The sequence below is a fragment of the Nerophis ophidion genome, linkage group LG21, assembly GCF_033978795.1.
Source record: "Nerophis ophidion isolate RoL-2023_Sa linkage group LG21, RoL_Noph_v1.0, whole genome shotgun sequence".
Taxonomy (NCBI): Eukaryota; Metazoa; Chordata; class Actinopteri; order Syngnathiformes; family Syngnathidae; genus Nerophis; species Nerophis ophidion.
Genome location: NC_084631.1, coordinates 14,988,751 through 15,002,062, shown reverse-complemented (window position 1 = coordinate 15,002,062; position 13,312 = coordinate 14,988,751). Strand labels below are relative to the sequence as shown.

Sequence of the window (13,312 nt, the reverse complement as noted above, 5' to 3'; positions counted from 1 at the left end):
AAACGAGGGCAGTAATTTTGAGAATGCCAAGAGAGCCCCCCTATAACCGCCCTGCTCTTTTATTCCCCCCTCTTCATGGACTATCCCAACAATTCATTCGTAAACTTCCTGCTTTTTTGGGGGGTTGTATTTTCTTGCCTGGAGCGCCTCCACATTCTAGACAATGTACTGTCACGAACGACCACAATGTATCCCACCGGGCATCCTCCAATTAAGCACGACAAAAGTTGTTCAACAGAACAATACCGCTATGACAACAGGGTCAGCTTTGTCAGGGAAACATGTCAGAGGTTTTGTGGGACAGCAAGAAAACAGAGTGGTGCAGTAAAGTAGAGAATGTGGATCTCTTCAATGCAGCAGCATCCAAAGCAAGTATTTTAATGACAGTCTATGATACTGAGGGGAAATACTATAGAAATTAAACTAGGATATGGATTAGAGTTTTCAGTCTGCAGCTTATATTAGGGCTGGGCGATAAAACGATATCAATATATATATAGCGATAAACACAATCAATATCAATAAAAAAATATATGTTTGATAAAATATACACGTGTTTTTCTTCTTTGTCGGAAGAAAGCTGTAGTTATGAAGCAAGGTTGGTTGCATAAACACAAGCACTTGCTTTCTTATAAACGAGCGATGCACAAAGTGATCACTGATTAGTGGGAGTGACACGCTAACAAAATCAGGTAACAGTATCACCTATTTCCGCCATTTTGTTGTCTCGCAGTTGACTCTTTGCATGGTGTGAGAAAATAAGGTTAAAATGAGTTAATTTGTTGTCGATAAAACCGGGAAAGTCAACTCAACAGTATGGCAGACCAATGTGCTGTGTAAATGATGCAAGGCGCTAGTCTCCACTAAGACTGGTAATATCAAATCACCTTAGCTGCGCTCACCCTTTAGAGCACAGCTGTAACTGCCTGGCACTAAACCTGCAGAAAATAGTTATTCTCAAGTTTCTATACATCTTCACACTTTGCACTAATTTGTTACACTTTATTCAGCATTTCTTACATATTCCTTATTTTTGCACCTTTTTTAAGAGGTAATTGTTAAGTGTTTAATGTGATTTTAAAATGTTGTTGACATTGTTTGTTTGAGGGTTTTCCATGCTTGTGTTGACATTTCCTGTCCTTTTCTGGGGATTTGAAATAAAAATGTTTACGTTTAATATATTTTTTTCTTGTCCCTTATATTTGATAGGACATAATAATATCAATAGTTATCAATATCATGTTGCAGTTTTTATCCATATTGCCTAGCCCTAGCTTCTATCAGTGATTTATGCTGCCGAATCGGAATAAATGAGTGAGGTCCGCCGATACCAATAATTACAGATGGGAATCTTTGGGCACCTCCCGATTCGATTACGATTGAGGAGCTATGATTCGATTAAAAATCGATTATCGATGCATCTTTAGTTTATTTATATTGTGGTGTATTATATTTTTTTTCTTTTTACTAAATATGCATTTATCATTTGCAACTTGCACCAAGAAACAGGTAAATTAATTCACACATTTATTAAATTAGTAAAAATGTGTGCAAAACTGGACTATAAGTGTCCGATAGTAAAGGAGTTGGTCGGATCTCTCATGAGAGAGAGAGGTGGCTTGCTGCAGTCTGCCAAATTTTTAAACTGCTTGCATTACTTTATTTACAATAAATAAATCGTATGTCGATTAATGAGGTTTACTAATCGATTCGATAATCTTCTATGTCCGAATTGTGATGCATCTAAAAATTGATTATCAATAATACCGATCAAATGTATTAACTGTAATTTTTTTCAATGTGTTTATAGTGATTACTATTGACGGTTTAACAATATCAACACAATATTTAAACAAGTTCCTTATACTCTTTGTACATGCAATTGTTTAAGCAAAACAAAGTCAATAGTACGCCAATCGATCAGTCATCGGTAGATATGAATGAACAGGTAAGTGATCGCCATTGCCAATTACTGCCTTTTGATGGCGATTACAAACACAGATCTCATCTGGCTGATATCGTATTTGTGTTAGTCCCCTGGCTGACTACCTAGCATCTAATTGTTTATCTCTATACACCGTGTGGAGACTCTCCCCTAAGTTAATAATAGTCACCTCCATTACAACAAATAAACTACATTTCTTAGTATAATTTTTTTTTTTTTTATTATAATTTATATTAACACAAGAGGTTGTACACCACCAACATCATGTAACATCTCACAGCAGGGAAGTCTTTTATCAACACCTGTTTTTTAGGTTTAGACAAGTCAACTCTGTTTGCAGTGCAAAGTGCAAGGCAGTTATGTCATCATCTTGTAAAGACCCCACAGATCCATCATTGTTTTTCTTTTATTTACTATTACACTCAGTTGCAAATAATATTTATGTATGGCATTCAAATCTTTTACAAGCTACATCAAATATATAATGTACATCAATACAATCATTTAGCATGTTAGACGGGTGTGAATTTAAGCAAGGAGTGTTTTGATGCCACGCAAATCTGTGTGACGAAGTGATGCCAAGACCTGTCAGCAAATGCTATCTGGTTTTAAAGCAACTTAATGGATTATTGCATTACTTCAAATTTTCATTTTTTTGAGTGGATGATTATTGGTTAGTGGATTACTAAATCCCTGGAGGACGGTTGATAAAGCGTTGGAGCGGTTGTCAAGACTCTTGAGTAAAGCATATTCACTTCAAACCAACACTAACTCTTATTAGCCTGTGTGATTTTTGAAAGAGGAACTATTGTTGTTACAAACTTTTTTGTGGTGTTTCTGTTGCTTCCTTATTTGTGATTATTCCAATCTGATTGTCAGATACTATCTGTGTCTTTTTTTATGCGTTGCAGCGGACCTTAAAGTGAATGTAAGAGCGCGCACGTAACATAATTATGACAATAATTATGTTATGGATAAAAAAATACGGATAGCCGTATCATTTATTTGGAATCTTAACGAACCAATTACAAACCGATACCAAAAAATTATGCACTCAATTTGGAAAAATAACAAAACAAACTACAAAATTTAATTTGAGAAAATAAAAATATTGCTTGAATCTTTTTAGTATCGCTCATACAATGATATCCCGCTTGGTGTGCACACCATTAATTGATGGATCAATCGTGTAATAACTGTGACAATGCTGCAACACCAACAGTTCTTGTTATATTTTCCTCTTTGCAACTCTTATTGATCTAGGATTCAATTAAGAATCGATTCTTACTTGAACATGATTCTCCATTAGAACAGTTTACTGCAATGCATTACCGGATATATAAATGAAAACCTCATCCATCTTCTTCCGCTTAGCAGCCAAAGCAAAGAAGCCCAGACGTCTCTCTCCCCAGCCTCTTTGTCCAGCCCAACCCGAGGGATCCCAAGGCGTTCCCAGACCAGCCAGTAGACATAGTCTCCCCAACATGACCTGGGTCTTCCTCGTGGCCTCTTACCAGTCGGACGTGCCCTAAACACCTCACCAGGGAGGTGTCCAGGGGACATCTTGACCAGATGCCCGAACCTTCCCATCTGGCTCCCCTCGATGTGGAGGACCAATGGCTTTACTTTGAGCTCACCCCGGATGACAGAGTTTCGCACCCTATCTCTAAGGCCATGTCTACACCAAGTCGTTTAACCCCTGAAAGGAATGATTATTTAGCCTAAGCCCCGTTTCAGCCACACTAAACTAGCCTTTCAGGGTCCCCTCCTCGGACAAAGTGAGCCGTGTATTTCTTGAATCTCCGGCACTTAATATTATTATTGCTCATTGATCTGAGTTCGGAGAGGAAGTAACGCCAGAAAGACTGTACTATAATTAGTACCATGAATTGGTTAACTTGGACCCCGACTTAAACAAGTTGAAAAATGTATTCAGGTGTTACCATTTCGTGGTCAATTGTACGGAATATGTACTGTACTGTGCAATCTACTAATAAAAGTTTCAATCAAACAATCAATAAAACCGTGCCCCACACAGGAAGAAAACAGTGAATGCATTTGGACTGGCAAAGCAGACTGTATCAGTTATTGTCTGCCATGTGCAGTATGTCGCCGACTCAACGTCTAGGTCCAGAGTATATAAAGTCATCAAAAACGAATGAACAATGAAGGTGAAGGCAAAAAAGTGATGATTGTTCTGACCAGATATCAAGATCCCTAGACTGATTGATGTAAAATGTTCTTTATCACCAGAGGTGGGTAGTAACGCGCTACATTTACTCCGTTACATCTACTTGAGTAACTTTTGGGATAAATTGTACTTCTAAGAGTAGTTTTTATGCAACATACTTTTACTTGAGTATATTTATAGAGAAGAAACGCTACTTTTACTCCGTTCCATTTATCTACATTCAGTTCGCTACTCGCTACTTTTTTTTATCGATCTGTTAATGCGCGCTTTGTCTGTTTTGATTTTGTCAGACACGCATTCAAAGTAGGAACTGCGCATGTTTGCGTTTCACCAATCACATGCAGTCACTGGTGACGTTGGACCAATCAAACAGAGCCAGGTGGTCACGTGACCGTCACAAGTAGAACCCGACATGTTGAAAAACTTATTGGGGTGTTACCATTTAGTGGTCAATTGTACGGAATATGTACTCCATCCATCCATCCATTTTCTACCGCTTATTCCCTTTTCGGGTTGCGGGGGGCGCTGGCGCCTATCTCAGCTACAATCGGGCAGAAGGCGGGGTACACCCTGGACAAGTCGCCACCTCATCACAGGGCGGAATATGTACTGTACTGTGCAATTTTCTAATAAAAGTTGCAATCAATCAACCAATCAATCAAAAGTGTAAAGGAAAAAAGACACTTTTTATTTCAACCGTACTTCCTGTCAAAAGCCTAAAGACTGATCGCACAGTTCCTGTCTTCACAATAAAAGTGCCGCTCCATCGCGCCTGCGCTAACAAAATAAGAGTCTCCGAAAGCCAGCGTAAACAAGCTAGCAAGCCACGGAGTTTACCGCCAATGTATTTCTTGTAAAGTGTATAAAAACGAATATGGAAGCTGGACAGATAAGATGCCAAAAACCAACGACTTTCATGTGGTATTAGACAGGAAGGAGGAACTTTTATTCTTCTCCATTTGAAAACCGGGACGTTATCAGCACTACTGTCTGATTCCAATCAATACAAGTCATCAGAATCAGGTAATACACCAACTTATATTCTTGTCTTCATTAAAGTTAGGAATCTATATGTTAAACATGCATGTATATTCATTAAAACACCTTTAACATGTCAACAAAAACTGCAAAATAAATAAATATAAATTATATACTGAATATATAAAGGTATGTATATATGTATATGTATATATGTATATGTATATATATATATATATATATATATATATATATATATATATATATATATATATATATATATATATATGTGTATATATGATATGTGTGTGTATGTATATATGAGGTAGATCACCTCGACTTGGTCATTTATTAAGTTTTGATAAACGTTGAAAAACTTATTGGGGTGTTACCATTTAGTGGTCAATTGTACGGAATATGTACTGTACTGCAATCTACTAATACAAGTTTCAATCAATCAATAAATGCCTACTGAGCCTATGGTGCTGTTAAGTTATTGTGGCTCAATTTGCCTTAATTTTTTTTTATTTTAATGTATTATTATTTAATATATAATATTGTTTTAGTTGCTTAAGAGATATTCCTGGCTCTGAATTTGCTCATTGCTATTTTTATGTTTTTGTGCATTATTTGTTGCTGGAATCATTAAACAAACAGGTTACTCATCAGTTACTCAGTACTTGAGTAGTTTTTTCACAACATACTTTTTACTTTTACTCAAGTAAATATTTGGGTGACTACTCCTTACTTTTACTTGAGTAATAAATCTCTAAAGTAACAATACTCTTATTTGAGTACAATTTCTGGCTACTCTACCCACCTCTGTTTATCACATTGTTTGTGTGTCTAATAAAGATTTGATTGATTTATGATGTCTCAGGTGGGATTCACTACAATAGGGCCCCACAGCACACTGGATTCCAGTTAATTGAAATACCACAACACTGGATATTGTTTAGATAAGTTGTATTTAATTTTAAGAACTTGCACACAGAGCAACACTTGAGATGACTATGACGTGCGCATTTTCTGCGCATGCGTACTAGGTCGCATTGCGCCAGCGGACGGAGGGGTCGGGGGTCTTAAACGGTGGCATTGTTGTGTGTGGACACAGATAAGGTTAGGTGTGATTTACCCTGGATAACCGTATCCGGCTCAGTGTAAACGGGGCACAAGGTAGAGCTCCGCCCCCCGACGGAGGGAAACTAATTTTGTATCATGATCTTGTGCTTTTGGTCATAACCCAAAGCTCAGGAACATAGGTGAGGATGGGAGCGTCGATCGACCGGTAAATTGAGAGCTTTGCCTTCTGGCTCAGCTCCTTCTTCACCACAACGGATCGATACAGTATCCGCACCACTGCAGATGCCGCACCATTCCACCTGTCAGTCTCACGATCCAGTCTTTCCTCACTCGTGAACAAGACTCTCGAGGTACTTGAACTCCTCCACTTGGGGCAAGATCTCCTGCCCAACCCGGAGTTTGCACTCCACACTTTTCTAGGCAAGAATCATGAACTCGTACTTGGAGGTGCTAATTCTAATCCCAGTCACTTCACACTGGGCTGCGAACCGATCCACTGAGAGCTGAAAATCCTGGCCAGATGAGCCCATCAGAACCAGATTTTCTGCAAAAACCAAGGACCTAATCCAGAAGCCACCAAACCGACTCCCTTTAACGCGTTGACTGTGCCTAAAAATTCAGTCCATATAAACATATCCACCCTCCTTGAGCCAACGCAGTTGACAGAAAGCAAGGAAGCTCGGCTGGAAATTTCTCGTACGATGCGCTGGATAAAGTTAAACTTCTACAGAATCTTTCTCTCTACATTGCTAAATCCTGGACATACAGTATACAAGCGTGTATTGACAATAAAATGCTTTTCTATTCTTTATCATGTTAATAATTTCACAGCTGTTGCTTTAACAAATTGGAAACAATAGAGGTTTGAGCTGGCTAATCAGCAAGCCACGCTACGAGCTAAATCACGAACATAATAACAAATTATATTACTGACTGGCCCATTGTGAAACACAGTAAGCAGTGATCCAATAAAAGTTGTTTTTTAGGAAAATCATAATTAAGTTGCTTCTACTGTAAGACGTTATTGTCTTACAGTAGAAGGCCGAGCTCGATACACAACAACTTGAGCTAACATTGCTTACGTACCATCCACATATTTTTTTTTAACCTACAGTTATTACTTACTGTTTTATTGTCTTCTGCATTACCATAGATAATCACCAACTCCGCCATTAATTTTAGTTTTTAAAAAAAAATCCATCTTTATATTGCCGGAAGCAAGTGATGCTATTGTCTTACAGTAGAGGGTTAGGCTAGCTACATACACATCGAACTAACATTGCAAACATATTATTCACACATATACAATCTAGTGATATTTATTACCGTTTCATTGTCTTCTCTTTTGCTATAAATATTGGTTAAATAGATAGTTATTTTTTTAAAGTAGTGTTTGCTGGTGAAGCAGGACTCTTTTATGCACACACTCTAAGCAACTTCTTTACAGTTGAAGGCACATTACCACAAATCATAAAAGTAAGGAACGTTTTACTTCAGATGACGCTGAAAGTTTGTGTAGTGCCAGTAAAGAAACCAACAACAGAGAATTTTCCATCATTGGATTGTTTTGCAGAGCCGGATTTATATACAGTAAATCAAAATAGGCTGACACGCGCAAGAATGTTTGGGTAAACTTCTACTATATATGGATAATCCGCTGATGCCACACTTGAACAAAATTCCAAACGGACCGTTTAGAGGAAGGCAAGATTGTTTTATAAAAATATCTGCAATGCCTCCACTATTTGATTTCAAATTTTCGGTACTTATACAGATCCCAAATACACATAAGCAGGTACCAATAAGTAAGAAAAGTTGCATTATAGGGCAACTTTAACACTTTTTAGGGGCAACAAAAGAGTAGATTTAGCAAAGACTAAACTGACAAGCCAACATACCAAAAACTATACACTAAGGTCTTGGTACAGCGACCATGTCAGCAACTTGAGGGGTTCCAGGTTCGATTCCAACTTCCGCCATCTTTGTCACTGCCGTTATGTCCTTGGGCCGGTCACTTTACCCTTGGTACCAGTGCCACCCACAACTTGTTTAAATGTAAATCATGAGTTTCACTAAATAATGCGCTTTGAGTCTTTGAGAAAAAAGCGCTATCTAAATATAAATCAATACACTACAAATGAAACTAACAAAAGTGATAATAAAATAAAGGCATACCAAGTGGACAGTTATAATCAGCTTTTTTGAAAATGTAAACAATTTACACTGCCTTATATAATTGTCCATTGTGAAAAATAATCCAACGGTTGGTGAAACGTGAATGGGTGTACTCACTTCAGGAATAACTGCTTAACCACCAACAATGATGAACGGATGCACCCTTCTAATAGAATTCTTACACAAACTGGAGCTGCTTGTTTTGATGAAAACACAGCATAATGAGGTTATTAAAAGAGGTGTGGTGTGCAACGAAAGCAGTGTCAATGTGTGACGGGGGAGAAATACCACACTCGTGAGTCACCCTGTGTCAGCAGGTAACACAGTGACACTTGGTCGGTCAGACTGATCCAAATGCTGTAGTTGACAAACTAAAGACATGCGGAAGTTGCTCACACACTCGCCCTCTTTCCATTATGCGGTCCACACAAAGGAGGCAGACCCTCTCTCTCGCTGCGGTGGTGGTCGTCCCAAACAAACAGCCATTTATTCCTCTTTTCACAATCCAAACACATTCATTTGTGCAAACAAAGAGGTCAGTTCAATGTAACCAAACAGCACACAAGTGAAACTATATTAGAACACACACACTCCAGACACTTGCCTAAGTTTTATCTGCGTACACCTACTGATAGCAAGTGGAATCTTATCACCGCTTGTCCAGTAATACAAAATAAAAGCATTGTGAAGCAAAAATTAATTAAAATGGATGTCAGTGGTATTATCATTAGTCACCTAGATACTTGTTCCATGAAACCTAATATGTAGGTTAGAAATGTAGGGCTAAAAATTGACTGAAACTTTAACTTTAACATCAGCAGCTTTTTGCCACCTAAAAACCGAAGAATAATGTCTACGTCAGACTTAAAGGCCTACTGAAACCCACTACTACCCACCACGCAGTCAGTTTATGTATCAATGTTGAAATATTAAAATTGCGACACACGCCAATACGGCCTTTTCAGTTTACTAAATTGCAATTTTTAAATTTCCCGGGAGTTGAAAACGTCGCGTAATGATGACGTGTATGCTTGACGTCACGGGCTGTTAGGAAATATGAGCGCTGCGCACACACACAGCTAAAAGTCTCCTGCTTTAACCGCATAATTACACAGTATTTGGAGATCTGTGTTGTTGAATCCTTTGCAATTAGTTTAATTAATATTGGAGAAGTCAAAGTAGAAAGATGGAGTTGGGAAGCTTTAGCCTTTAGCCACACAAACACACGGTGATTCCTTGTTTAAAATTCACAGAGGTGAAACTTTACTATGGATCACAGCGAACATGGATCCAACCGAATGTCAACCAGCAGGTTTCGGTGAGAAAATTGTGGTAAAAAGTTGCTTCTTACCGGAGATCAGCTGAGCTTGTGCCGCCCATAAAGCTGCCGTCGACTTCCCTGAGACACTGCGCGTCAACACACCCGTGGTCACACACCTCCGACTATCAGGTACAGTTAAACTCACTAAAACACTAGCAACACAATAGAAAGATAAGGGATTTCCCAGAATTATCCTAGTAAATGTGTCTAAAAACATCTGAATCCGTCCCAATGCAATCGCAATTTTTTTTTCTAGTCCGTCGCTATCAATATCCTCAAACACGAATCTTTCATCCTCGCTCAAATTAATGGGGAAATTGTCATTTTCTCGGTCCAAATAGCTGTTTTTGTTGGAAGCTCCCATTAAAAACAATGTGAGTATGTGAGGAGCCATCAACATGTGACGTCATCGTCTGCGACTTCCGGTAGAGGCAGGGCTTTTCTGTTAGCAAGCAAAAGTTGCGAACTTTATCGTGGATGTTCTCTACTAAATCCTTTCAGCAAAAATATGGCAATATCGCGAAATGATCAAGTATGACACATAGAATGGACCTGCTATCCCCGTTTAAATAAGAAAATCTCATTTCAGTAGGCCTTTAAAATGGACTAATCCATCCATGCCTTTGTCTCCAGCAGTTAGGACTACTGTAATGGCATTCTCAATGGGTTCTGTAAATGAGCTGTAATTCAGCTGCAGTACATTCAGAATGCTGCTGCTCGAGTCCTGACTAGAACCGGGAAATACAACCATATTAGTCCACTAGCTTCATGTACTGTACCTCTGAGAATATACTTAACAACACTGCTGCTTGTGTACGAGTCTTTTCGTGGTCTTGTGCCAAAGCACATCTCGGACATGTTAGAACCATATAAACTTTGAAAACCTCAGGGAGTGGTATTCCGCTGGTGCCCAGAGTCATGATCAAAATGGTGAGGATGTGTTAGAAGTTTTGTGCTGGCATAAACTGGACTAGTCTTCTAGAAGATGTGAGACAGGTCTCAAATTTTGCAAATTTTTAAATCCAGACTAAAAATACTCATGAAAAATACTGTGAATATGATAACTAAAAATACTGTATCCACTTTTTGATTCTAATTTAATAATTGTATTTTGAACTAGGGGGCTTCACGGTGGCAGAGAGGTTAGTGCGTCTGCCTCACAATACAAAGGTCCTGAGTAGGCCTGGGTTCAATCCCGGGCTCGGGATCTTTCTGTGTGGAGTTTGCATGTCCTCCCTGTGAATGCGTGGGTTCCCTCCGGGTACTCCGGCTTCCTCCCACCTCCAAAGACATGCACCTGGGGATAAGTTGATAGGCAACACTAAATTGGCCCTAGTGTGTGAATGTAAGTGTAAATGTTGTCCGTCTATCTGTGTTGGCTCTGCGATGAAGTGGCAACTTGTCTTGGGTGTACACCGCCTTCCGCCCGATTGGGAATAAGCGGTAGAGAATGGATGGATGGATGGATTTTGAACTAGGAAATTCCCGCGGAAATTTGGATGGACCTGCTATCTGTGCCCTGGACCTCTGGTAACATATGTGGGGGTTTGTTAGCCGGTTCGTCTCGTATTAGACAAAATAGGCGTACCCATTCAATTGGCCCATTTTACCCAAAATATAGGCGCTTATTTTTTTATTTTTTTTAATCTTGAATAAGTAACATCGTAACTTGAAATGTTGTCAATTTAAAAATACGCCCATAGGCGGAAAGTACAATTTTCCGACGGTATAACATATGTGGGGGGTTCGTTAGCCGGTTCGTCTCGTATTAGACAATATGTACGTACCTAGTCAATTGGCCCATTTTTTTGTTTTGTTCGTAAATAGCGTTGCCACGGTAACACAAAATGTTCCCAATTTAGATTTCCGCCATTGCCGCGAACGAGACCTTTCCGACGATATAACTTGTGTGGGGGTTCGTTGGCCAGTTCGACGCATAGTGTCGGAAAGGTCGGCATGGCGTAGTGGGTAGAGCGGCCAGCCAGAAACCTGAGGGTTGCAGGTTTTTCTTTCCACCTATTGACATCCCAAAAATCGCTGCAGGGCAGGACATTTCACCCTTTGCCCCCGGTGCCGCTCACACTGGTGAATGAATGATGAATGAATGATAGGTGGTGGTCGGAGGGGCAGTAGGCGCAAACTGGCAGCCACGCTTCCGTCAGTCTACCCCGGGCAGCTGGGGCTACTGATGTATCTTACCACCACCAGGTGTGAATGAATGTTGAGTACACTTCTCTGTGAGTGCTTTGAGTGTCTAGAAAAGCACAATATAAATCTAAGTTTTTTTGTTTTTTTTAAGAGAAATGTGTTGGAACTATAATATCCATCCATCCATTTTCTACCGCTTATTCCCTTTCGGGGTCACGGGGGGCGCTGGCGCCTATCTCAGCTACAATCGGGCGGAAGGCAGGGTACACCCTGGACATATAATAATAATAATATAATGTTTGAAGTATGAGCAATAATAGCAGCATGTAAATGGCCCCTTGCATTGCAGCAGGCCCATAATTACGATTATTTTTATGATCTTTTCATTTATTTTGCTTACTTGTAATTTTCTGTAAATCACTTCCTCGTCTACAAACTGCTCTACAAATGATCTTGCCCTACCTATTTTTGATTTACAGATAAAGCCCACTTCCGGAAACACACTTTATTTTTTAAATAAGGAAGTTGTTTACGTCTTTATTTTGTTTTCTAATTACAAACACCCGAGCGGTATTGAGAACTTGAAGTTTTCTCTTCCTGAATGCATTCGTTTATTTACTTTTAAATACGCTTGATACTATTAGTAAATGTTTAAATAGTTTCGGATAATTACAAAAACATGGTTTATCCACTGGAGTCGACGTGACATTTTAGTGAGGAGTTTGCTTACTTTAAATGATGAAGGCTACGATGCTAAAGTCTTAACAAAGAGCACCGTATGAACATGTATATATTGTAAGTGATTTGATGATGTTGTACTAGATATAAAAGATGACTAAAACAAGACAAAAGCCATGACAGCTCGCCTCTGTCGGACACCCTTTAGCTGCCTATTCATTAACATGATAACATCCCCCCCAAAAAGTTACCTCTTAATCTTTCTCCACTTCCCTGCTCGTCTACGTCCGTTCAGGTCAACTCCGGAAAAAAATTGTCGTCTATTTTCACACTCTTGCGTCTAAAAAAACTCCCGAAAAAGACGCAAATAGTCGCTGAAAGGAGTTCATTATGTGGTTGGCGACAGCAACCTGTTGCCTTCCGCTGAGATGCGACAGTCCCGCCTCCAATCTTCCCACAAGGAGCGATCTCATTGGACAGCGGCGCGAGACATAGGCGGGGCCATAGGGGTTGAACTGTGTCTCCTATTAGTCAACAATAAATGTCAATCATTCAACATGTGAATTATGCAGATTTTCAGATTTATTATTCAAACATCAAAAATGCAATGCAGAACGAAAGTGCGTTACAAAACCTGGTAGAAAAAAAATAAATAAACCAGATTTCATTTAAAAGGTTGGAAATGCTATCGGTAAAACAATATAATAGTGCAATTATCTTACTGTATTAACCTAAACTTTGAATTTAACCGGACATTTGTACAAACCCCGTTTCCATATGAGTTGGGAAATTG

The 13,312-nt window shown here is 39.2% G+C and overlaps 1 protein-coding gene across 1 annotated transcript in view; it reads right to left on the bottom strand.

Moving 5' to 3' along the window:
• Window positions 1-12,959, bottom strand: part of LOC133539805 (cingulin) — a 67,859-nt gene extending 54,900 nt beyond the window's left edge. The window contains exon 1 of the mRNA XM_061881992.1: window positions 12,771-12,959. The gene's annotated coding sequence lies outside the window, so the exon portion shown is untranslated. The remainder of the gene's footprint in view (window positions 1-12,770) is intronic.
• Window positions 12,960-13,312: the final 353 nt, after the last annotated feature.